Consider the following 26,909-nt stretch of genomic DNA (forward strand, 5'->3'; position numbering starts at 1 on the left):
TGCTTTACGCACCCACACGTGTGCTTAGCACAGTCCAGCTCTCTCACTCTGTTTAGACATGAGTAATATCCTGTTGTTTCTTGGCAACCCTATTTTATCTATCTCCCAGTATTTCTCAGGGAGTATATGCTGTACCCTCTGAGAGCATGTAGCAGTGAGCATGGTCACCAGGTATGCCTGGGAGCTCCTGAGGCATTGTGCATGGAATACTTCCGCTTTATTAAAAAGAAAAGGAGGACTTGTGGCACCTTAGAGACCAACAAATTTATTTGAGCATAAGCTTGCGTGAGCCACAGTTCACTTCATCAGATGCATTCAGTGGAAAATACAGTGAGGCGATTTATATACATAGAGAACATGAAACAATGGGTGTTACCATATGCACTGTAACCAGAGTGATCAGGTAAGTGAGCTATTACCAGCAGGAGAATGGGGCGGGGGGGGAAACCTTTTGTAGTGATAATCAAGATGGGCCATTTCCAGCAGTTGACAAGAACGTCTGAGGAACAGTGGGGGGTGGAGGAGTGGGGATAAACATGGGGAAATAGTTTTACTTTGTGTAATGACCCATCCACTCCCAGTCTCTATTCAAGCCTAAGTTAATGGTATCCAGTTTGCAAATTAATTCCAATTCAGCAGTCTCTCGCTGGAGTCTGTTTTTGAAGGTTTTTGGTGAAGTATTGCCACTTTTAGGTCTGTAATCGAGTGACCAGAGAGATTGAAGTGTTCTCCGACTGGTTTTTGAATGTTACAATTCTTGACGTCTGATTTGTGTCCATTTATTCTTTTACGTAGAGACTGTCCAGTTTGACCAATGTACATGGCAGAGGGGCATTGCTGGCACATGATGGCATATATCACATTGGTAGATGTGCAGGTGAACGAACCTCTGATAGTGTGGCTGATGTGATTAGGCCCTACGATGGTGTCCCCTGAATAGATATGTGGGCACAGTTGGCAACGGGCTTTGTTGCAAGGATAGTTTCCTGGGTTAGTGGTTCTGTTGTGTGGTGTGTGGTTGCTGGTGAGTATTTGCTTCAGGTTGGGGAGCTGTCTGTAGGCAAGGACTGGCCTGTCTCCCAAGATCTGTGAGAGTGTTGGGTCGTCCTTCAGGATAGGTTGTAGATCCTTGATGATGCGTTGGAGAGGTTATAGTTGGGGGCTGAAGGTGATAGCTAGTGGCGTTCTGTTATTTTCTTTGTTGGGCCTGTCCTGTAGTAGGCGACTTCTGGGTACTCTTCTGGCTCTGTCAATCTGTTTCTTCACTTCAGCCAGTGGGTACTGTAGTTGTAAGAGTGCTTGATAGAGATCTTGTAGGTGTTTGTCTCTGTCTGAGGGGTTGGAGCAAATGCGGTTGTATCGTAGAGCTTGGCTGTAGACAATGGATCGTGTGGTGTGGTCTGGATGAAAGCTGGAGGCATGTAGGTAGGAATAGCGGTCAGTAGGTTTCCGGTATAGGGTGGTGTTTTTGTGACCATTGCTTATACCCCTTTATTGTTCAGATTAATGGCGTTCCGGCACTCTGCCTCCTGCACACAGGTGGCATGATTGACTTGTGCATTTACTATCAACATTTCACAGAACAATAGAATTGTCCCCCATCAAAATGTTCTGTCCTGCTCTAAAGCTTTCCGTCCATACAACATGACAAGGCTGAGAGATAAGCAGACAAGCCAGGGCAGGGCCTTTAGCAACAGAGAATATTGGCTATCAGAGTAGCTGGGAGAATGTGCAGACAGGAATGTGGAATCTCATGACATCGTTGTCTGGTTTAGGGTTTAAATTGTGCAGCTGGTGTTTGAGTTTTCTCCGGGAGTGAGTGGGAGGCTTGTGAATCCAGTGCTGTGTAGCTTCATTTCTCTCTCTGGCCTTGTGCCTAAGTCTTCTAGGTAAATGTTACATTTAATCTTCACTTTTCTTTAGCTGCCGGATGATAAATTGTAAATTACCTCAGTGCAGTGGTTCCCAAACTGGGGTTCGCGAACCCCTTGGGGTTCGCAGCATGTTACAGGGGGGTCGCCAGAAAAATGTCACTAATGGCAGCCAGAGGACCCCAGGCCTTGGAGGCAGCAGGTGGGATTCAGTTGCAGGGCTGGCAGCCAGAGTCCCAGGGAGAGCGGAGCAGGGCAGTTGGGCCTGGCAGCCTGAGCTCTGCCCCCATCAGTTGTGGGGCCAGCAGCCCAAACCCCAGCACTCCACGTGGGGCCAGCAGCCCGAGCCCCAGGGAGGGTGGAGCTGGGCAGTTGGGGCTGGCAGCCCCAGTCCTGCCCCCGTCAGCGGGGGAGCTGGCCGCCCGAACCCCAGCGCTCTGCACGGGGCTGGCAGCCCAAGCCCCAGAGAGAGCGGGGCCAGGTAGTTGGGGCTGGCAGCCCGAGCCTCGGCAGTCAGCGGGACCTGCAGCCAGAGCTCAGTGGAGCTCAGTTGACCGGGACGGTCAACGGGGTCCAACAGCAGGAGCCCCACAGAGAGTGGAGGAAATTTAAATTTAAATCCCTGGAAATATTCATTTTTAGGAGGGGGTTCATGAGATTTCACAATTTAGTGAAAGGGGTTTGCAGGCTGTTAAAGTTTGGGAACCACTGCGTCAGGAGAACTAGGGTGAGTTTGTATTTTCCATCTAAATACTGTTAAAAAAAATGAAACCTGTGTAATAATTTGTAAATAAATATTGCCATTTGTTGAAGTTAATGGAGATTTGCCATTGACTTCCATAGAGGCCAGAATTTCACCCACTTGAGAAAGGGGGTCTTTTGAAGGATGATTGAAAAACATGGCAGGGGTTTGTTAGTATTTGCGCTGTGCTGTTTCTGATTGTTAATAGTAGTTACGTGATTGAATGTCTAAGTGGTAGGTGCAGGTTTTTTTGTATATTTCAAGTATTTTATTGTTATATAGACTTGTGTTTTAATTTTTGTGCAAACACCCAGAGTAATTTTTGTGCAAATGTGGATTTGACAATAAATCTAAACAAATTAATAAAATAGCAAAGATAGTGGCAAACTGGAGAGGGCTCAGAGAAGAACGTTAAAAATGGCAGTATTGAGGGGCTGACTTATGGAGAGTTGTCTGAAAGTTGGGGGTGTCCTTTCCCTTGCAGACTTTGGGAGGATTGTCACAGGGGTAGTTCTTCTTGCAGCTGGACCCTAAGGGACCACTTTCCAACTGCCCTCAGACATTGAGGAAAAGGACAATCACCCCACTGTTGGGATATGTAGTCATGTCCTTTTCAGAGAAGTGAAAGTCAGCAGATGGGAAGGAGATTTCCCTTGATGTTGGTCAATGACAGAGCCTGATGTTCGGGATAGTTGTTATGCCCTGGCTCAAGGATATTGTAACTCCAGTTATATGTCTTTATAGATAATGTAAGGGCAACCTTAATAGCAAAACCTGTAAGAATATAAGAGCAACCTTGCAAAAGCTCACATTGTCTGGAATACGCGAGATATCAGTCTTTCCAAATGCGTCTATTGTTAAAATTAGCGTTTGCCATATCCCCACGCAGGGAGCCCATCTCATATGTTGGGAAAGGGAGGACAAGAAGCTTCAGCTTCTTAAAGACTGTCTCTTGGGTAAAGGGGAAGATAGGCGATGGTCCTGAAGAGAGAGGCATCATTCAAGAACCACACACGCTTCTATCAAGCAGACCTATATACAGGGCTGTGTCTTCATAGGCCTGGCAATGACGATTGTTTGGATACCTGCTCTTATTTCCCTACCCATTCTGGGACTAGGGATGGAGTGACAACTGTAAAGAGCGTGTGTGTAATAATCACAACAATATAGAACTCCTTACACTATGATCACACAATTCCAAATTTTAGCCTAGTTACCCCCTCCTTAGTTGTTAAAATTGTTATTTCTTGCTTGTTGAATACTAGAGCTGGTCAAATATTTTCTGAGAAAACTACAACAAAAATGGTCTTGTTTGAAATATTCTACGTTCCAATAAAAAAGGAAAATATTTTACCTAAACCAAAAAAATTCAGTTTTCATTTTTTTAAAAAAAATAATGGCTTTTGTGATTTAAAACAAATTACATTTTTCATTTCTGTAGAATGTTTTTTATGGAACACACTTTCTCTTTTTTGACCAGGTTTTCATATCCAGATGTATTTGGCTCTATGTAGATGAAAACAGTTACTTTCCCAAGGATATCACAATCTAGATAGAGATCTGATTATTCATTTTGGATTTAAAGGACCAACCTGGCCCTAGCACAGCTCCATCCTAGTGAATGGAGTTTCAGCCACTTATGCTAGGGCTGAATTTGATCCAAAATGTGCTGAAAGCACAGCAAAATACAATGGAAGTATAGCAATGCTTCTTAGTCTGATGAGTTAAAGTTGACAGGTATATGGAAGAAGGCGGTTTTAAGGAAGGACTTGTAACAGATTTGGCATACCAAGAGGGAAGTCATGGAAGTGTTCATGATGATCAGTGTGGGAGATGGGTACGGAGTGAGAAAGTAAGGGGGAGGCCTGGACTGAGTAAAGGAAGAGAGTTGGGGTATAGGAGAAAATGAAAATGGCCCCTAAAAAAGACACCAGGTTAATATCAGCAGGTCCAGGCTCTGTGGTGGAGCTCTGGGGACTGGGAACTCTTGAGGATACTGAGGAAAGCTACAAATTGAAGACTCAGAGAAAAGCGAAAAGCCACATATAGATGAACTAAACTGAGACAGTCTTGGTACCACAGGCAGCATCCTGAGATGAGGGAGGCTCTGTCTTCATCTTGTATGTATTGCCTGAGAGGATACCAGTACCATTCAGGAGTGGAGCTGCACCTTGCACATATTTCAAGTTACTTTATACCCCAAAACAGCAAAGACAATGGGGGTGGGAGGCAGGAATGGGAGGATCTGCAAGGAGGAGGATGCTATATCACTCTGAAATAATCTTCTTGTGGCCATCATGCCTATACAAAGGTGAACAGGGGTCTAGTATTGGTGGATGCACAGCGTGGGTAAGCAAAACCTGGCTTACTAACAACTGGATTAGCAAGCGCTTGCTGGGGTCATGAATGGCCATGGAAATTCTTGGGCTGGATCCTCAACAGTCTAAGGTGCCACAATGAGAATCTCCCTGTTAGGTCACAGGGCACAGTATATACCTTCTATGCACAGTCACAAACGTTTGTGACACTAACTGGGAGGTGGGCAAATGTGAAAAATTCCATTTTACACACACATCAAATACTGATTTGTTGGTCTGCAGGGAGGTTCTGCAGCTGAACTGGGACATCCCATGGGAGATCCTACCCCACTACCAAACAACACTACTCTGGGAACCACGAGTGGGAGGAGAGGTCCCAGTTCAGGCAGGTGCACACATGGCTTTAGAAACTATGTCTGATTATAGACTCTCTCTCTGTTTTTTTGTCAGATCCAGGGCCAGCCCTAGATGTTTTGCCCTGGCAGAAAATGTTTTCGCCAGTACTCCTGCCATACTCCCCCCACCCCCAAGCCAAGCAGCCAAGCGAAAAAAACCCAAACTAACAAAAACGGTGGATTGGCAAAATTGTGCCTCCCCAGATTCTGATTTGGGACCCCCTGGAAGTTGGTGCCCTGCTTGACTGCCCTGATTGCCTGCCGCTGAGGCCAGCCCAAGCCACATGGTGTGTATCAGTGTAGACAACAGTACAACAGCTGTGGTATACATGCAGTGCCTTTAGCTGTAAGGCTGGAAGGTTCACAAACTCTGCCTCCTGCCCACCATTCATCAGGTGAATTAAGTATGCTCACTTCACACACGTCCCCAACCCAGGGGCATCAATCTGGCATCTATCCGTAAAAGGCTTTGTCGACACAATGAGCTAGAGGTGTGATGTCCCTGCTCGGGAGAGCTAGCATGACCACATGTGCAATCATTGAGCTAGCATACTATTTGTACTTACTGGAGCTGCCGTAGCACAAACAGCAGCGGAGGCATGTCACAGCGGCGCTGAGAACAAACCCACCTGAAAATAGTGAGTATTACTACTCGGCCTGGCTTAGCCATGCCTCTACAGCTGTGACCCGCGCTATCACGGCTCTGCTGCTCTTAATACTCGTGCTAGCTCACTGAGATCAAGCATGACGACATGTATGTGAGCAGGATGATCACATCCCTAGCTCATAGTGTAGAAATAACCAAAGACACATTGTCAATTTCTAGTTTAATTTGAGACCCGATTATTCCAGGAGAAACCAAACACAACTGCCACTGAAGACAATGGAGATTAAATATGTGCATCTCTGGAGACAAAGGACAAAAACAATGGGTGAGTACAAAACCGACAACTCCAAGAGTTTCAAAATTACAAGTCAAGTCCCTTACAAATCATGATCGGCTTAAAAATCTGATCATTACCCCCCCCCCCCCCCCAGCATATCTGTTTTTCTAATCTTCAGGATTCATGTTTTCCAGCTATACTTTGCCATCATGTGGGCTAGAATTTTTTTTTTAAAATGAGGCAGAGATTCTCACCTGATCATGATCACACAACACTGGGAGCTGGGGCTTTAAGAAAAAAGACCACCCCTCCCACCCCCCAAATGTCATGAGACTAAAACAGTGAGAGTTACCAACACTGTACACAAGCATGAGGCCATCAAGCATAAGCTCACAGTGGTGGCAAAATATGACAGATGAAAAACTGTAAAGTCAGAACCTGATCATGCATCTCTCTTCCTGTTTCCACAGTTTGACCAAGGACTCCACAACCTACTCCAGCCCCAGAACCAGTAACCCTTGTTTCTATACTGCTTCATCTTTAAGCACGTTGTTTACACAGGGAAGGAGCCAATTTTCTATTTTGTTATAAATCGCTACTTGTTTTGCTTTGCCATTGTGCTCTGTTTCATTTTCAAGAAAATTTTCTTGGCTTACAAAAATAAGAAATAATGTTCCTAAAGCAACAGCACATTCACTACAGCTGATACAGATGCGGATGTATCCACACTTTCACAGCTCCTCATCTTTGTTATCCCACCCTTGCTACACCTAGCATTTTTACCTAGCAATGATCTAACTTGTGCAAGTTTAACTTACTCCCTCTTTTGAATATTGCAGCTGAATATCGTTGTTCAATTTCATGTTCTCCCATTAACATATTCAGCAGAATTCTGGCACTTTCACCTATACTTATAAAGTGACATGTACCAAATCACTTTTGAATGTGTCTTTGTCCATTTATTCTCACTTCCTTGGCAGAACTATGTGGTCATTTACTCTTGGTGTTTGCTCAGTGAGTGGGTTGACTTGTTCCTTTCTGGGGTGTGCCACTCTTTCCCAAGAAAGAGGACCTGAAGAAGAGCTCTGTGTGAGCTTGAAAGCTTATCTGTTTTTTTGGACCAACTTCTGCTGGTAAAAGATTTTACCTCATCCATTTTGTCTAACATCCTGGGACCAACACTGACTGAGGATGACATAATTTGGTCCTTACTGTTCAGAGATTGGTCTTAATGCAACCCCTAAGTAATGACTGAATAAACAACCTGGTCCAAGCTCTGCACTTAAAGGCAAATCCAGGCTCCATGGCCTAGCCCAAGTAGCTAAGCTTGCTGCTGGGAAAGAGTACAAGGGGAGGAATTCATGTACGAACTTTTGCCTTTGCTAAAATATAGGGAAATCGCATTTCCAGCTCATTCAGTTCAATTCATTCCAAGTCCTTCCTCAGGGCTCCTGAGCAGCAGAATTACTTCATAAATCATTTGTAAAATGAGTCCCATTTATAGATACCCTGGATTTTTTTTTATCCCTCAGCATTTAATTTTGTTTTTTTAAAGGCTTGCATTGGTTTAGCTGTGGTGTAATCTCAGTAATACACATTCACTTTTTATCTAGGTTAATAGTGTTTCTTTGGGGTTGTTAGAAGGGCTATAAAATGGTATTTTCCCCAAAGTGAACAGTTAAAAAAAGTCCAACCTTTAAAATATTGCCAGATCTGACTCAACTATTTAGGTCATTTACCTACTTGAATTCACAGAGTCAAAATTCACCTCTGGTGCATAAGACCACTACAGGCAATGCAGCAACACCAGCAATTAAGCTGACTCAGCTGTGTTCCTGATATGAAACGAGCTTTTAAGAATGTTCATACAACCGTGAAGAGAATATTTTGGCATTTGGAGGAGGAGAAGGTGGTGGTTCTGTAGGTTTTGATAAAAAGTTTATCACACACTTAAATGCAACATGAAAGAAAGCAATGAGGTGCTTGAAATTTGAGCATTCGAGAGCCTTTGGACTGGAGATCTCTCTAGGACTTTGAAGACTTTTTGGAAAAATATCCACACAATATATGTAATTGACCTGGGGGTAAGGTATGGGTCTGTAGAGCTGGGTTCAATTCCCAGCTACAGACTTTTTGTGTCACTTTGGACAAGTCACTCAGAGTGGCACTACAAGTTAAGCATATGTGTGTGTATCTGTGCTTTAAGCCAATCATAAAAAAACAATATTTTTAATTGGAAATGGAGATGTTTTGTTTTAGGTAAAAAATAGTCACTTCATCTCTATGTACATCAGTTCCACATCTGTAAAATGGGGATACTACTTCCTTTCTACCACCCTTAGGCTGCCTTTTCTATTTAGGCTGCAAGCTCCTCAGAGTAGGTGATCTCTCTCACTACATGTATATTACTTCTGTAATGAGAATATAGATTTTGGTTGAAAACAAGGTGCTGAAGCAGTCCAAGACACACTGTGTAGATGATCCACATTGCCTTCACACTGATTTTTTTCTTTTTGGTATATATTTTCCACTGTATTAACACAGTATTTAAAATGTCCACTCCATGCTGTGATTTTATCTCCTGTTGCCTAGAAAACTTCATGTATGGGCCAAATTCTAGACAAGAGCCAGAGCATAACAGCCTAAAGGGTAACAGTATAAAAAAATACAGGGCAAAGGGTTATTTAAGGGACAATAGTTTATGTAATATACAATACCTTTGTACTACAGTGCACAACCCATTGTGTGTATAGTCCTTGCACACATCCATCCTTGTGTTACCAGAAGAGACTGGTGGAATTGATTTAAGGACCCCACTGCCCTAAAAGGATAGATTCCCCTGTAGGGTCTATCACCTATTAGTCACAGGTCAAATGAAACTTAGTCATTTTAGACACTGAAAACAGGCAGGAGGGTTTATTAAAAGGGTACATAACAAAATATAGAGAAAAGGGCAATAAAGCATAAAACAGCTTGGTGGTTTTATAAATAGAGCTGGCTTGAAGCCCAGAACCAACACCTAACCAATATGGACACAACACAAATAAAATGTCAACGTTATTCACTCTCTAGGAGTGACAGCTCAGGTGTAGAGGGCTCACAATGCTCTCGTCTGTCTTGCTTCACAAGTAACTCAGGTCAAGACCTTGAGGACAGCTACTGGAATCAGGAACTTGAGATGGAACAGGAGATCTTCCTCAACAACAGACAAACAGGTAAGCACAGGTGTTTTGATGATGTTCCTCTTCCTCCATCACATAACCAAGCACAGACACAGGCTGAACCGAACAAGGGCTGCCTCCTGAGTGGACAGCCCTTGACAGAGTGTGTAGCCCTTAAATAGACTCTGTCACTAGGCAGAATAACTGGGAGTCAGATGACCCCTTCCTGCTTTTACTATGGCAAGGTAGATTAGGCTTAAACTTTAACCAATCAGAAAAACAGACACCTAAAAAGGGCACCAACCTTGGTAACAAGCAGGTAGACTAAGATAAAGAGTGAAAGATAAATCAACAATCAAAAAATAAACAAACCCAAAAAATGGCTAAAAGCCCCAACAATTCCCCTCCTTGATGGTAGGAATCACTTCGGTGTTCTTTACTGTCACACTCAACCTTTGCCACATATGTAAACTTAACCCAGGTCATAGTTACACTGCCTTAAAAAAATCAAATTAACCTATAGTTAGTGTAACTAGTCTCTCTTACTTTTCTTTTAACCCAGAAAGTTAAAGATTCTAAATATATATTAATTACAGCTTGAATTATTACAATTACGAGATGTAACAACATTTCCCATGCAATGCTATAGTTTGTGTTGCTACTAAACAGATTTTTCCCACCAATGGGAAGAGAGAGTTTCCTCCTGGGTTCTTGTTTAAGATTCTTTGCATCAGTTAGGAGGAATGGTGGACCATCCCCACTACCTCCTTTCCTTCCCTTTGTAACTGTTTTAGATGCTGTTCTAAATGTGGGTGATGCACCATTTGTTTTAAGAGCAGATATATTTACACTCAAATGAACTGGTTCAATATGTTTGTATAACAAATAATGGGTTTCAATAGTTTGTACACTTATCTCATGCCACTAAGCTGGGGGGAGAGCTAGATACGCTGGAGGGTAGGGACAGGATCCAGAGTGACCTAGACAAATTGGAGGATTGGGCCAAAAGAAATCTGATGAGGTTCAACAAGGACAAGTGCAGAGTCCTGCACTTAGGATGGAAGAATCCCATGCACTGCTACAGGATGGCGACCAACTGGCTAAGCGGCAGTTCTGCAGAAAAGGACCTGGGGATTACAGTGGACAAGAAGCTGGATATGAGCCCTTGTTACTAAGAAGGCTAGCGGTATATTGGGCTGCATTAGTAGGAGCATTACCAGCAGATTGAGGGAAGTGGCTATTCCCCTCTAGTCGGCACTGGTGAGGCTACATCTGGAGAATTGCATCCAATTCTGGAACCCCCACTTCAGAAAGGAGTGGACAAATTGGAGAGAGAGTCCAGCAGAGGGCAACGAAAATGATTAGGGGGATGGGACACATGACTTATGAGGAGAGGCTGAGGGAACTGGGCTTATTTCTTCAGCAGAGGAGAAGGGTGAGGGGGGATTTGATAGCAGTCTTCAACTACCTGGTGCTGGGCTGTTTTCAGTGGTGGCAGATGATAGAACAAGAAGCAATCGTCTCAAGTTGCAGTGGGGGTGGTTTAGGTTTGATATTAGGAAACACTTTCACTAGGAGGGTGATGAAGCCCTGGAATGGGTTACCTAGGGAGGTGGTGGAATCTCCATCCTTAGAGGTTTCTGAGGCCCGGCTTGCCAAAGCCCTGTCTGGGATGATTTAGTTGGTGTTGGTCCTGCTTTGAGCAGGGGGTTGGACTAGATGACCTTCTGAGGTCTCTTCCAACCCTAATCTTCCATGATTCTGTGTAAAATTAACATCACAGCCACGTAAAACACTGAACACAAACATAAATTGACATATGGATTATGAGGTATGGTGTAATAATTAACAACAAAACTTTTATATGAACTGTGTAGACATATACACTTTACATTTACTAACACTAAGGCATATTGATTTACATCATTGATTTAAACTGGTTGTCAAGGCTGATTCCCCACTCCGACACTTTGAGTGCAGACGGTGGGGGCCTGCAAGGATTCTAAAAATTAATTTGTTCCAGGTTTGTATTAAACTCCCAAGGTTACAGCTTCTCTCTGACCTTGGATGGGTAGATGCTGCCACCACCCAAATGCAAAACCCCTTAGCACCCAGAAAGGCGCACTTGGTAATTTCTTTTTCAGCTCTTCCCCAGAGAGGGAGGTGAAAGGGCTTGAGGGTATCCCACAGGAAGGGAACAAAGGAAATTAGCTGTTGCCCCAGCTAATTAAACAACATATGCACAAACTTCTTAGGCCACCAAAAATCCAATTCTGTTCTTAAAAAAAGATAAACTTTATTAAAAACAAAAAGAAAGAAAATACATCTGGAACTTAGGCTTTTGCTAGATTTAAAAAAAACCCACTTACAAAAATTAAACATGAAGAATAACCTTCTTGAGGTCCAGCTTAAATGTTAGAAGCAAAACAAAAAGCATTTGGAGGAACAAAAAGCAGAGGAGTCCACAAGCCAATAAGAAACAAACAGAAATAAAACTAACCGCGTCTTTCTAAGCATTCCTAATCTACTTACATATCTGGGTTGCTAAATAAGTAGCTCTAGATATGATCTGATTTTCATATCTGGCCTTCAGCTTCTCACAGCACAACTGCTCCCTGTTCTCCTCTTTCCCAGAAAACAACAGCACCAACAAAAGGGAAAGCTTTTCTCCCCCAATTTTAAAACGTTCTAGCCTTCCCATTGACTCTTTTGGTCAGGTGCCCACTCCCTTCCTTTTACCTGGACTTTTTAACCCTTTACAGGTAAGGCAAGTAGAGAACAGCTACTAAGAGGAATTTTATAGCCAATTGGCTGGCTGGGTATCCATAAAAGGGAGCTACCTCCACCCTTCATTTATCACACTGATAGTGGCACTTTCCCTCATTATGATTTAAACAAAATATGAGAATCTTCCATTACCCCTGAATTACAAGCATAACCTATTCCGGTCTCTTCCATGCATGATTGTAAATTTACACTACTATACAAGCCATTTTGCTCATATACGCACTTACTGAGCTCCTTAGGAACTGAATAACTGAGGTTTAGACCCATAGATACCAATGGAGAAACCCATATTTCCTTCAGTTATAGTCAAGCCATAGGCAGTAACGGTTTCCATTTTGTGGCTGTAGGAAAAATGTACTAACTTCCACCAGGATTGATGGTGCTGTTCAAAAGCATTTGTTGCATTTTTCCATAGAACATTTCTGAGCTTGACAGGAATTATTCAGTTAAGTCCATCCCTGATTATATTTTTAGCTACCCTCATGCTAGGGCCTGCACGCATGCAAGTGCCATAGAAATGTTAGCCTGTATTGTGCCTAGTGCACTCATAATACCAAGATGGTCCTGTTCTTACACTAACAGCATGTGGGCAATACATCAGCAATTTTATATTCAGTTATACTTAGTTGGTTAAGAGATGTTGTACATGGGCTGAGTAAGGAAGCCATATCCTTTCCTATTGCACCTATTTTATTGGCCAGGACCTGCTCGTCAATTGAGTTTAAGACTCCCAACCCAATCCCTACTCCTCCTAAAATAGTTGCTACTGTATCTCGCTTGTGGATCTTCGGGGTGGATGGTCCAGGTATCACACTTCTTATCCACTCATCCCACCCTGCCACTAATGGGATTACATATGGTAAACATTCAAATTGAACTCTATGTAAATTTAACTGGAGCAGCATAACCTTTTTGAATGAATACATGAAATTTACTAATGGAAGTTTCTTAAAATCTTGCTTTATCACTACCGGCACAACGTTGTTAACGTGTGGTTCAGACACCACTAGCCCTTTTACAGTTTCTCTTGTTCTGAACAAACTAGTGAAATACCACATACCCGCATCATTTGGTTTTACAGAGATATAGATGTTTCCATAACACTCAACATGAAAACTCACATTATTAGCCTTTTTACAGGACTTATTTACATTGGACGTGTCTTAACAGAAGAGCTGGTACAATTTTGGCATTTCATAGCTACTGCATACTGGGAGGAGGGTGTATGCACATAAACATCCAACTGATTGATCATGTACTGCAAACCCATTTAAATTTTTACATTGATTTTACCAATTTGCATTCGTGAAGGGAGGTTGGACTGCATAAAGGAACATTTATGTGGCTCCCAAACCTCTACTGCATCAGAGCAGCCAACTAGAAAATTGCCACATACATTTTCCTGCAATTTTTTGAACAAAGGAGATTTGTTCCTCCTTAAGCTCATCCACAGAGGTAACCCTCTGAGCTGAATTGGTTGTCGTAAAGGCCATGAGCGTTTTGTTGCTTTTCAGCTCTTACCAAACCAAACAACCGTAATCATTTTCATTATATGCATACACAGAGATGATTCCTCTTAATAGCAAATTTGGTAGATCAAAATCAATGCCATGTACTAATTCATTCCATTTATAGTTTTGAGACTCATTGACTTTACAATAATAGTGCTCATTTCCATTAACAGTCACTGACTATGCCATGCAAATAAATGTGCTATGATACAATATAGAAATCATAATTGCTGCTTGATTTCCTGCAACAAAGGAGAAAGACAAAAGTAATTAATGTGTATATTATATATATACATACACACACACACATTGTGACAAAAGTTCCTCCTCTGCCTTGGTGGGTCCTGCGCTTGTTGGCGGATTTTCTCACCTCAGAGGTTCACGACAGCCCACAGTTTAGCCACTTTCGTGGCTCAAATCTGCTGTTCACTCAGTTAGCCTCATCACTGGCCAGCATGGGGAAAGGAAGAACAACAATCCCCGCAGTCTCTGCTGATCCATCTAGTGGATCGGGGAACAGGCCAGAGACCTTCCCCTCTGGTGGAACCCACAGTCCAGTCCAACTCCTCTGTATCAAGTAGGGAGTTGGGGAGATGGAGGGAACCCAGGCCCACCCTCTACTCCGGGTTCCAGCCCAGGGCCCTGTGGATTGCAGCTGTGTACAGTGGCTCCTGTAACTGCTGCGTGACGGCTACAACTCCCTGGGCTATTTCCCCATGGCCTCCTCCCAACACCCTCTTTATTCTCACCACAGGACCTTCCTCCTGATGTCTGATAATGCTTGTACTTCTCAGTCTTCCAGTAGTATGCCTTCTCACTCTCAGCTTCTTGCACCTCTTGCTTCCAGCTCCTCGCACGCACACCACAAACTGAAGTGAACTCCTTTTTAAACCCAGGTGCCCTAATTAGCCTGCCTGTCTTAATTGATTCTAGCAGCTTCTTGATTGGCTGCAGGCGTTCTAATCAAGCCTGTCTGCCTTAATTGTTTCCAGGAAGTTCCTGATTGTTCTGGAAACTTTCCTGTTCCCTTTTCCCTGGGTAAGGTACCTACTTAACCTGGGGCTAATATATCTGCCTTCTATCACTCTCCTGTAGCCATCTGGCCTGACCCTGTCACAATAATTATACATACACACACCCCATCAGAATTTTTCCATCCCTTCAGTTGGGTGGAATGAAACCATTTTAGTGTTTTTCTCTTTTTTCCCATTAACCTTCACCTGGTAGGTGGTTGGACTTGCTTTGTTAATGACGACAACAGGCCCTGCCCATTTGGGGCTCAGTGAGTGATTTTGGTCAGAAAAGAATGAGTATAATACTTTATCACCCACTGTGACGAAGCAAGGTGGTTCCCTGGTTTTGTTGTATGTGAGTCTTACTGTTTTGCATGAATACTGTATGTACCACAGTTTCCCTGTGTGTTGTACCAATGCCTAGGTGGTGGGAATAAGGGTGTGTGACTTTTGCTGAGACCCTTGGGGACAGGTGAGGTGGCTCCACCTGCCTGCATGTAAGCGATGGCTAAGGTCCTTCGCAACCTGAGACCCAGGAGGGGGATGCGACCAGATGACATTGTGCCTGGGAAGGGAGACAAAGACCAGGAGGAGGTGCAACGTGTGTGTTGGAGATCAGGTTACTGGAAGCTGGGCAGTCTGCTGTGGGAGATTTGAGAGGGAGTCCAGAGCGTCTGGCCCGGGGTTCCCCAAGATGGACTTGGCTGAAAGTCACTGATTTCTGTGCTAACAAGACCTGTCCTATGCTGTGTTCCTGTCGACTAATAAACTTTTCCGTTTTACAATGCTGGTTGAGAGTCATGGCTGACTGTGGAGTTGGGGTGCAGGGCCCTCTGGCTTCCCCAGGAGTGCCGCCTGGGCAGACGGGCTGCAGGAAGCGCACTGTGTGGAAGGGGATGCTGAATGCTCCAAGATCAGACTCAGGAAGGCCGAAGCTGTGTAAGCTTCTTGCCCTGGCAACAGTATGCTCAGAGACAGGAGGCATACTACCCCAGTCATACAGAGCAGTTCCAGAGCATCGGCCCGGTGACTCCGTGACACCCACATTCCATTCATTTTAGTGTGTCCTGCAGCCTTCTATCCATCTGCCTAGCGTTCATTTTTAGTTGTACAGCAATCTGCAAAAAGAAGTAGCTAATAGTGTGCAACAACTTTGTTATATACTGGTCCATTTTAATTCTGGCCTAATATGAGTCAGGTGGAATGCCTCCCAGCCACCATTTGTCTGGTGTTTTCATGGGTCTTCCCATGAGCACTTCATGTGGTATACGTCCGTGGGATGCAACAGTTGACTGAATTCCCATCAAAATGAAAGGCAATTGCTTACCCCAGTTTTTCCATTGCTTTCTATGATCTTTTTCAACACAGTCTTTAGGGTCCTGTTAGTCTTCTCGATCAGGCTCAAGCTTTGCAGGTGGCCTGCTATATGGACCTTTTGCTCAATTTGTAAAGCCTGGCACAATTTTTTACATGGAGTCCTTGGTCCAAATTGATAACTTCAGGAATACCAAATCTGGAGAATGCTTGCTCCAAGAGTATCTTCGCAGTGGTAATAGCGAATCCAACACTACTTTGATCCACTTAGAAAATGAACCAATTACTACCAAACAATATTGGTTTCCATATCCCGAACAAGGCAAGGGTCCTATAAAATCTATTTGAAAATGATGCTATGGTCCTCCTGGTGGCTGGTGTAGTAGAAGTCCTTTGACAATTTTTCTGTCAGGATTGTTCTCAGCGGGGGCAATGCAATTCTATATATATTTTTTCCACATTGTCTGTTAACAGTTGGTTGGTGGCCAAATGTAAGAGCTTACTGACAGTCTTTTCAGCCCCCAAAATGCCCTTTTTGGTGAGCTAGAGCAATTAATACTTTTCTCAATCATGATGGTATCATTAACACAGGGATAACATTATCAATGTTGTTCTTAGTAGCCATTACAAGTCCACTGTTGTGTTTATAGAGTTTTGGTAACCTCTATATTAAGATTTTCCCAACAGCTCAGTGATCTTTGTCCTGTTTCTGTAACTCAACTACGTCTAAATTTATTTTCAGCAACTGATTGCATCTTGCACACAATGTCGGCAGACTTGGTCCACAAGATTTCAGATCCTAAAAGCACAGATTTTTTTAGTGAGATCTACTTTGTTGTTCGGGCCAGATATCTCAGCCTAGTTCTTCCCATGTGCTTTGACCCTGAATAGCTAACTCTTGCCAGTTCTTGATTCAGCCAGTTTCCAAGTAAGTAAGAGGTATTTTGTGTGTATTATAGGCTTGTTATCTGCAGAAGTCATTTGTCTATCCATCCAGCCATCCATATCAGCATCCAAGCTACAAGGGCTCGGATGACCCAGAGTCAGAACAAATTAAAAAGGTCACAACTTGGATCTGCTTCATCCAATGTAGCTACTATAGCAACTACTTCAGCAGCTTGCACAGAACATTGAACCACTGTTCCCTGTAGTATTTTACCAGCATATCCAGCTCAGGGTTTATCCTCATGATAGTGGCTGTAGTAGGAAGAAAGCCTGAGATGTAAGCCCTTGTATCATAGGCCTGGTATGAGGCAGGACCTGCTCACAGAATTTGGCAAGATCAGAGGTGATATTGCAGAAATACACATTCCTAAGAAGTGATAAGCACAGAGTACTCACGCAAACACAAGTGGTACCAGAAAACACCAATACCAAGGATAGCACAAAAACATTCCCCAAGGATAACAGAAACACACTGACCCCTCCTAAAAGATAAGGTCAGGATGACAGTACGTAACTTGTTTATATCAGGGTATAAAGAGTATTTCAGAGAGAGTATCTTTGGACTGCCTAAGGGGCAGTGGAAAGTCCCACTACTGACTGAGCTGCATCCATTGTCATGGGCATGCATGTCTTAGTATCCTCATAGAGTCTGCCAGGTGCTATTACCATGCTTTGTCGACAGTAAACCTGGCCTGATGCCTTTGTACCTTAACAAAGGTCATTGGGTGGTTTGCTCAAGGTCTGCTGGGTGGTCATTGGGTGGTTTGCTCAAGGTCTGCTGTGCCAGCTGTCTGCGCAGAGCTGGGACAGCACACAGGGAGCGCGCGCACCCACCCACACATCTGACTACAGTGGCAACTCCCATCAACCACCCAAATGTCTCTGCCAGAGTCTTTAGCTTGCTCATAGGATGTTTCTAGTTCAAAAGGTGATTTTGGACTACTGGTGTTTTCAAATAGTAGTGGGCATTCGTGATCTTCTCCACTAGTGAGTAGAACGTATGGAACCATTGAGAGAGAGAGAGTCTTTTCCACTTCAAGATCCCTATTAAGTAGACTCAATATGCAGCCAGATAGCACAGGGCTTGATACCCCACCCTCATTAATTTCACTGGACAGTACATTGCGTATTGGGGTATGAACAGTCTTTCAGATAATGGGGGAGATGCCTATAAGATACTCCCAATGTTTCATTGCCCAGGTGAGGGCCAACACTTCTCGTTCACACGGTGAGTATTGCTTTTCTATTTCACTTAAATGTTTTTGATCCAAATGTGACAGGTTTGAGTCCCACACCACTATTTTGCATTAAGATTGCACTTAATCTCTCTTGTTGTTGCTAGCTGGAGCAGAAAGGGTTTGCCTGACTGTGCATACACAAGGGCTGGTGCCTGAATAAGAGCTTGTTTGAGTCGGCGGAATGTGTCTCTTTCCTTTTCTCCCCAAGTCCATTCTTTACCCTTTTTGAACAAATTATAGGGTGGTTGAGCTAACTGAGTATCCCTTCATAAAATCTCTTGAGAACCCTGTAAGTCCAACAAATGAACACAATGATGTGATATCTTTTGAGGCTGGCAGCTTGTATATTAATTCAATCCTGCTGGCATAAGGTCTCCTTCCATGAATGCCGAACTCCATCCCAAGGTAACTCACCCTTTGTTTGAGCATTTGCGCCTTTGTGGGACTGATGACAACTTCCATCACCCCTACTTTTTTCAGAACGACTTCCAATACCTCTAAGTTCTCTTCCTTTGTTATTGTTGCAATGAGGATGTCATCCACATAACTTATAATTCTTTCCTTCTTTTCCAGATGTTCCCACATTTTGGATACATATTTGTGGCAAAGTGACGGCACATTGTGGTACCCTTGGGATACTCACCTGAAAGGGACTTATTTCCACAGGTGAATGCAAACTTGTACCCTATGCTATGATGAAGAGGAATGGAGAAGAATGCATTGCTCAAGTCTAGTACAGTAAACACATCAGCACCTGCAGCAATGGCCACCATTATTTCCTGAAATTTGGCTACAACTGGAGCTAACCTAGGTGTAACTCGATTTACCTCCCGCTAGTCGACAGTCAATCTCCAGGTGAATTTGTCCGCTTTTAGGACAGGCAATATGGGAGAGTTACAGACACTATCCATTTCTACAAGTACCCCTTGTTCTAAAATGGTAGGTTTAATCCCCTCCTCAGCCTCCCGAGAATATTTATACTGTTTTTGCGGCTTGGGGTCTGGACCCATCACGATTACTTCAGCTTGGATCTTTCTGCATTGATGCTTATTACTGGTGAATGCTTGCAGATACTGTCTTGTTATCTCTAACTGTTAGCTCCCATTCAGGTGTTTTTAGCTTTACTGGAGTCTGCAACTCTGTGGGCTGCCGGAAAGAGGAGACCTCCTTCCTGTCTTTGAATTTGTGTTAGCATTCTATTAGGCAGGTTGACCACAAGGTTTAACTTTTTCAGGATGTCCATTCCCAGAATGCCGTGTCCATCTAGCATCTGTATGCCAAATGATGCTCTTGTTGTTAGTTTGCCCATGGTACACAACGCTGATTTTATAAAGGGCACAGTGCTTTCCTTATTACTGTACCCCTCCCATACCTTTACTCCTCGTATATTAAAGTCCTTGGGTTTTGGAGCTGCTTTTGAGCAAATTAATAACAAGGTGGGACTGGTGTTAATTAACATGACTTGATTGATGTATCCATGCTCTCCCTTTATGGTGGCATCTACTACAGGCATCCCCCAAACATCATTACTGATGAGTGCCACAAAAGAGGGAGGTGGGAGAGTCTGGTCCTGTCGTATTGGATGCCAGATGCATTGGTAGCAGATGTTGGTGAAGCACTGCTGTTACAGCCTCCTTCATACTTAGCTAACCTTTTGAATAGCTCCTCTGTAGGCAGGCAGTCTATTTAGTCTCTTTTCTTGTATTTAAGTAATTTTCTCCACAACACTGACTGAAATCCTTTCATATCGGCAGCTTCTCTGCTGTGACAATTGTTAGATGATTCTTGATTATAAAGGAAGACATATCTGTTGCAGAATTCCTGCTTTCTGTATGAGGTTTCTTGCTTTTTGCTCATTGGACTTGTTGTTGGGGTGCTTTTGAGGTGCTTTACAGCTGCAATTTTCTTCTTTGGCCAATGACTAAGGAAAGCCTCTCTCTCTGTAATTCAAATGCTTCAGAATTTTATTTTCCAGTTCTTTAATTGTTGTGGTTCTAGGATTTATGGGATATAAGGTAACCTTTATTGTTGGTAAGAGACCCTGAATAAACACCTCCTTAAATTCAGGCATATCACATGTTGCTACACCATTCACAATAGGGGATAAACCTGACAGCCAATACAATAACCACTTTCTTCCCAAAAACCTTTCTGGCCTTTCACCAGATTTTTGCCTCTCAGAATAAAATTTTCCCAGAATGTTCTCATGTAGGAAGTACAATTCATATACAGCATCATATCTCTCAGCTATCTCCCTTATGCTAGCCAATTGCACCTCTCCGGGTAACGCTCCGGACTCTTCCCTGCACACACTCATGTAGCAGAGCCCTAGTGGCATCTCTGCTAATAGCAGCCATGTTGCTGATCTTGCCAAGCCAAGCCAATGAAGTATCCTTATTTAATGGGCCCAGAGTTTTGCCCCTTGCTCTGGGTTGGTCTGACCCATAAGCTTTTGTCTCAAACCTTGTTTCCCACAGGTCAGTTTGGGCCATAATTTACTACAGCAGTTATGGTGGCCATTGGGGGGCAGGTGGTGTTCTACCCTCCCCCCTTCATTCCCTTATAGCTTGTTAACTCTTCTTGAATCTGAGGGGCAGAAGGTTGCATTCTTGTTTCTTTAACCTCTCACAAATCAAAGTCATTTTCTGATCCCTCTTGATTAAGGCAGCTTTCAGATCCATAACCTTTTAAAGGGTCAGTACTCAAGGCATTGAGCATACTCTGGGCTCTTTTTAGCTTAGCAACTCAATTTTGTTCTTATATGTGGTATGATCTCCAATGTTGTGTTTACTATTCTGAACCACTTTGACCAGCTCTCATAAAGCAGCTTGGGATTCCTCCATTTTAGTAGCTAAAATAAAGTTCTTCTTGTCCTTTTTCGCCAAGCATGCATTAAGCTCTTTAACCTGCTGCTCTAGCTGGTTGATTTGTAAACAGTGGTTTAACCCTTGAGCTGACAAAGTATTGCTTTGTAATGTTAATTTATCAATGTCAGCTTCCTTTTCAGCTGTGTTCTTTCAACTGGGAGATTACCTTGCTTTTAGATTTTATGTGTTCGTGCCATTCTCTAGACACCATGACTAGCCCATATATGAGAGCTAGTTTCTTCGTTTTCTTATTGGGGATAGGCTTAACCATTACAAAATTCTCCCAAGTTCAAAACAATTTTTCAAATGCATCCTCCCCATTAAAAAAAATTTTCGGCCCATGGATTTTTCCATTTACAAAAAGAATTTACACAATGTTCCAATTAATTTGTATTGCACTCCTCACTCCATCCGCTGGGACTGAAGCTTTAGACACATTTCACAAATCAAGTAGTGTGCCTGGCTCACACAGCAACACTACTTCCCCCAGCACTTTACTGGTGACTACCAAGAGTCGGGACAAGCAATGCTCAGCAACAATGCTGGCCTGCCCCAGAGTTATTAAACTCCCTTTATCTCAAACAGCACTCCCACCAGACTCTCTCAAGGCCAGAGTCTGCTGTACTCATTGGGCCTATGTCATGCTCAGTGGGCCTAATGGCTGGCCTGCTATCAGTCCTCAGTTAGCACACCACAAAGAGCTCCCACAGAGCATTCACTGGTGCCTGACTTCAGCAGCTGGGTCTCAAAATAAGAAAAGCTCCTGGCCAAATACCAATGCTGCCCTCCCTCAAGACTTGTGGCCATCCCATAAACCTTAGATGAGCAGATTATAAAAACTTAAAAAGCAACTGCGACCATCAGGGGTCCTGCTGTGATCACCAGAACTGTTACCAGAAGAGACTGGTGGAATTGATTTAAGGACCCCACTGCCCTAAAAGGATTGATCCCTCTGTAGGGTCTATCACCTATTAGTCACAGGTCAAATGAAACTTAGTCATTTTAAATGCTGAAAACATGCAGAAGGGTTTATTAAGAGGGTACATAACAAAATATAGAGAAAAGTACAATAAGGCATAAAACAGCTCGGTGGTTTTACAAGTACAGCTGGCTTGAAGCCCAGACCCAACCCCTAACCAATATGGACACAACACAAATAAAATGTCAACATTACTCAGTCTCTAGGAGTGACAGGAACTCAGGTGTAGATGGCTCACAATGCTCTTGTCTGCCTTGCTTCTCAGGTAACTCAGGTCAAGACCTTGAGGACAGCTACTGGAATCAGGAACTCGAGATGGAACAGGATATCTTCCTCGATGACAGACAACCTCAAAACACCTGTGCTTACCTGGATGTTCCTTTTTCTCCATTGCACAACCGAGTAGACATGAGTTGAACTGAACATGGGCTGCCTCCTGAGCAGACAGCCCTTGACAGAGTGTGTAGTCCCCTTATATAGACTCTGTCACAAAGCAGAATAACTGGGAGTCAGATGACCCCTTCCTGACTTTACTGTTGCTAGGTAGATTAGGCTTAAACTTTAACCAATCAGAAAAATAGGCACCTAAAAAGGGTGCCAACCTTGGTAACAAGAAGGTGGACAAAGATGGAGAGTGAAAGATAAACCACCACCACCAAAATGTCTAAAAGCCCCAACACTTGTTCCTTATTTTGTTTTCATTTCTCCAAATTTATGATGGTGTAACTCCATTGACTTCAATTATCCTAGCAGGAACTGAGTGGCATCAATGGTAGAGTAAAGGCAGGTGTTACTGACAGCAGAATTTGGCTTCTCGCTGAGCGAGCACAGGTTTGATTACTAGAGCTACCTCTCAACACAGGAGCAATATTGCTCCATCCAATCCCACATCTTGGTCTACCCCACTGAAACTTCTCTGTGGGGATCTCCAGCTGTTAACATCAACTGAATAAGGCCCAAACTGAGCTTTTGATCTTTTTCTGTTCCCACACCTCTGTTCTCCCCCCTCATCACCATGTATACCACCACCATCCTCCCAGTCACTCAGGCCTGTAATGTCAGCAGCATCTTTGACCTGGCCCCTTTCTAGACCCATACCCCTTTGTAGTGTTTAAGTCTTGTCACAACTTCTTACAGAACGATCCAGAGATCCAGCATTTTCTGTCTGTCCAGACTACCAAAGTTTCTGTTCCAAGCCCTTATGTTGTATCTTGAGTACTGTCATCTTCCTCTCTCTAGCTTACCTTGTCCTCCCCTTAAGTCCATTCAAAACATTTCTGCCAGCATTATCTTCCTAGCTCCTTGTCTGCTCATGGCCCCCCACCTCCACTTTGCATCCCTCCATTGGCTTCCCTCCACAAGCTTCTTTTCTGTGCCTTTATGGCCCTTCACCATTTAGCACCAATCTGATCTATCTTATCACACTGATGACACCTGCCTTCACTCTACCACTCAATTCCTGCTAATCTGCTTTTCCTACAAGCCCTTCTCAGCACTACCTCTCCTCAACACCACTCCTTAATTGGAGGGAAACACTCCATCAAAATCCATAGTGTCACCATACTATCCTACTTCAAATCCCTGCTTAAAACTTTTTACTCCCATGAACCCTACAAATCACTGCCAGCTGATCATGGCGAGGCACGTGGTGAGCCAGACTGCTGCCTACTATGCATGCTGCCGCTATGTGAAGGAACACAGTCTCATTCACTGAAGCAGCAGGAAGGTGGCTACAGAAGGAAAAGAACTGATCTAGTGGTTAAGGTTCTAGACTTGAATCAGGAGAACTGGATTTATCCCTGGCTCTGCTGCAGATTTCCCATGTGCTGTTGGACACCTAGCAACAGAGCATTTATGATGTTGTAGCAACAGCTGGATTATGAGACAGCATAGTGTGGAACCTGTGACATCAGCATGACAGTTTGCTGAAATATGGATTTGAACTTTGTGCTTCTATCTGGATCGAACTGGGGCAGCTGGTGTTGAGTTTTCTGCATGGGACAGTGAAAGACTTGTAAAACTGTGGCTACTGCCTGTGAATCCAGTGTTCTCCAGCCTCATTTCTGCCTCCCCTAGCTTTGTACCCAAGACCTCTATGGTAAGAGTAATAGTTTTCTTTGGTTTTTTATTTTCTTCACCTTCTGTCATAGGCTTTAAAATGTAAGCCAGGGGAAGAGTTCCACATTTTGTCTACATCCATTTTATTCAAAGCTCTTGCATGTGCTTCTTGTATACATTACATAAATAAATATTGTGGCTTTCCATAAGCCTAGAGGGCAGACCTGTCAGTGGCATGATCTCTACATAACTAACTCCTGGGTCTGCTGAAAGCCAGCCAACCCATTCTACTACTGTTATTTAGCCTATTACTAATGCCAAGACAGGGAGGCCTCTCACCTTCATTGGCTCATTTTGGCATCTCATTTATGGACAGAAATTAATTCAGAGTAGTAAAATATTTCTCTCCTGGCCAGATACATCCAAGACGGTAGCAGTGTCTCATGACTCCATGGTTCTAAGGGGAAGCTAATTTCATATCTGGTTGATCACCATCCACTAGACTCGAATCAGAGATAGATTTGTCCCCTATGTTTTTCTTCACTGACTTTTCAACTGACCCAGAGCTGAAGTGTTCTTTATGCTTATGTCAAAGGCCATGGGTTTTAGTCCAGGGCTTTGATCTGGTTATGGGGACTGGGTTAGGTCTCATCTACTCCTATTTGGGGTGGGGAGAGGGGAAGTTTACTCTAATGACTGCATCCAAAGCTGGGGGGGAAAGAGGGGCAAAAAGTGGAAGACAGTATATAGAACTATGAAAAGTCAGGGGGACAAAAAGTTTTGGGGGGAGCAACTGCCTCTCTCACCCCATAGCAAATGATACCACTGCTTTTCACCACAATATAAGTGGAGCCTCTGACTTTCTAGTTGTTCAGACAGGGCTTTGAATATTCAAGTGTAGTAGCTTTCCAGATATAGTTGGGCTGCCAGCCTGCATTTGGCCGAGCTGAGCTAGTCGAAAAACATTTCTTTTACCAGAAGATTTTTTAAAAATAGTTTGTATCAGTTAAATAGGAGTGGGTGATTTTCCCTGATCTATGGACTAGGACACCCCTGAAAATACCCCAGATGTCCCTGACGATGTGACAGAACCACCAGGAATTAGGGACCAGGACCTGGAGACTAATTCACAGGCAGAACTGGATTCTCTGCAACCAGAACATGTTACCAATGATGGTGAGATCAACAGCTGGGTGGAGATGGAGCAGCCAAACTTCACGCTGGACCGAGTGGCTGAGACTGAGCTGGAGAAGATGCGGCTGGATATGGAGCTGACTATGCTGAAGTGTCAATATGAGGAGAAGGAAAAGCAGCGGCAGCACAAAGAGAAGATGGAGCAGATGCGCCTGCAGGCACCATCTGGACATGTAAGTACAGGTGAAAGCGTAAACAGGGGGAGGCATGACCCAGATGTGTGCTCTCCACGTGGTCCCAGTTTAAAATATTTCCAAATCTCCACAAAGATTCATTTCTTTGAGAAGACTTCCATTCAGTCAGAATCAAACCCAAGAATGAACTCATAGCAGGATCTTACACATTAACTCCAGAGACTTTAAAAAAAATACATTGGAGAAATTATTTTGCCATTACTTGTAACTGGTTTGCCTACTAAATAGAGAGGGGTAAGAGTGGTTTCCCTGTCAGCCATATAAATGCATTGCTGCCTCAGTTTCCCTCACTGGTTGAATAGTTTAGCCCTCCAATTTCTCCCCTTCAACAGGGATGATAGATCAAAAAACAAACACAGAAGGGAAGTCCAGCAGACTCCTCCTCTAAGATCTGGCTTTCTCCTGAAGGACCAGGCACTTTTCCTCCCCTCACCCTCTGCCAAAAGCTCAGACCCTGGGATTTGGACTCGGACTCTACTTGAAGGGGCCAGCATACTCTATGGCAAGGGGATACAACTTCTACAGTGGAGCCGGTCAAAGAGGTCTCGTGACCTAAATTCCCTGTAAGGTGCGGGGCCACGCTCATTTAGTGCTGCACAGGCACTCAGGGAACCCACCTGGGGACCTGCCATGGCCAGGGACCAGCCAGGGGACGGGCACCCCTCCCCCAGCCCCAACCTAGCCAAGACCTGAACCTGCCGCAGCCCAGATCTCCTGGGGCCCGGGAAGGGGTGCCTCTCCTGCAGCCGAAGCCCAGGTGCTGCTGCGGAGGGAAGGAAGAGGCGCCTCTCCCCACCCCAGCTCAGCAGTTGCTGTGGGGGGGGGAGGGGAGGAAAGAGAAGAGGCAGCTCCCCCCCCATAACCCCAGAGTACCCTCCTGCACCTTAAACCCCTCATTCTGGCCCCACCCAGAGCCCATACCCCTCCACCCCAACCCTTTGCCCCAGCTCTGAGCCCATCTCTGGCCCCAACCCAGAGCCTGCACCCCCTCCCAGAGCCCTTGCACCCCAACCCTCTGCCCCAACCCTGGGCCCCCTCCCACACTCCAAACCCCTCATCCCCACTCCCACCACATGAATGTGGGTGTGTGACACATCACCTCCACACTGGTACCCATTACAAAGTTTATTCCACACATGGGTTGGAAAAATTAGAGGGAACACTGCCTGTGACTAGAACATATTTTGAGGGTGTTCTAAAGAATTAGAGGGGTGGTTAACCCCAGGTGTAGCAAAGCAAACTGGCCTGATGGTTGATCTGAACAGCAGGTGCTATGCCCATCAAAAAATAATGAGAAACACAGTAGGATCTAAAAAGAACAGGCTAGATAACAGTTCATTTGTAGGGAAACCCAAGTAGCTCTGAACTTAAGACTCACTGCAACCAAACTAACGGCAACAAATGGGGAAATGTGGTGCCTAAAACTGCCAAACCAATA

General features: G+C 44.0%; 1 long non-coding RNA gene across 1 annotated transcript; it reads left to right on the forward strand.

The window, feature by feature from the left end:
- Positions 1-238: 238 nt before the first annotated feature.
- Positions 239-6,800, forward strand: LOC144262278 (uncharacterized). The gene is made up of 3 exons (XR_013345506.1): positions 239-403; positions 6,179-6,258; positions 6,681-6,800. It is a non-coding gene; the product is annotated as an uncharacterized LOC144262278 (long non-coding RNA).
- Positions 6,801-26,909: the final 20,109 nt, after the last annotated feature.

This window comes from Eretmochelys imbricata, chromosome 3, assembly GCF_965152235.1.
Source record: "Eretmochelys imbricata isolate rEreImb1 chromosome 3, rEreImb1.hap1, whole genome shotgun sequence".
Classification (NCBI taxonomy): domain Eukaryota; kingdom Metazoa; phylum Chordata; order Testudines; family Cheloniidae; genus Eretmochelys; species Eretmochelys imbricata.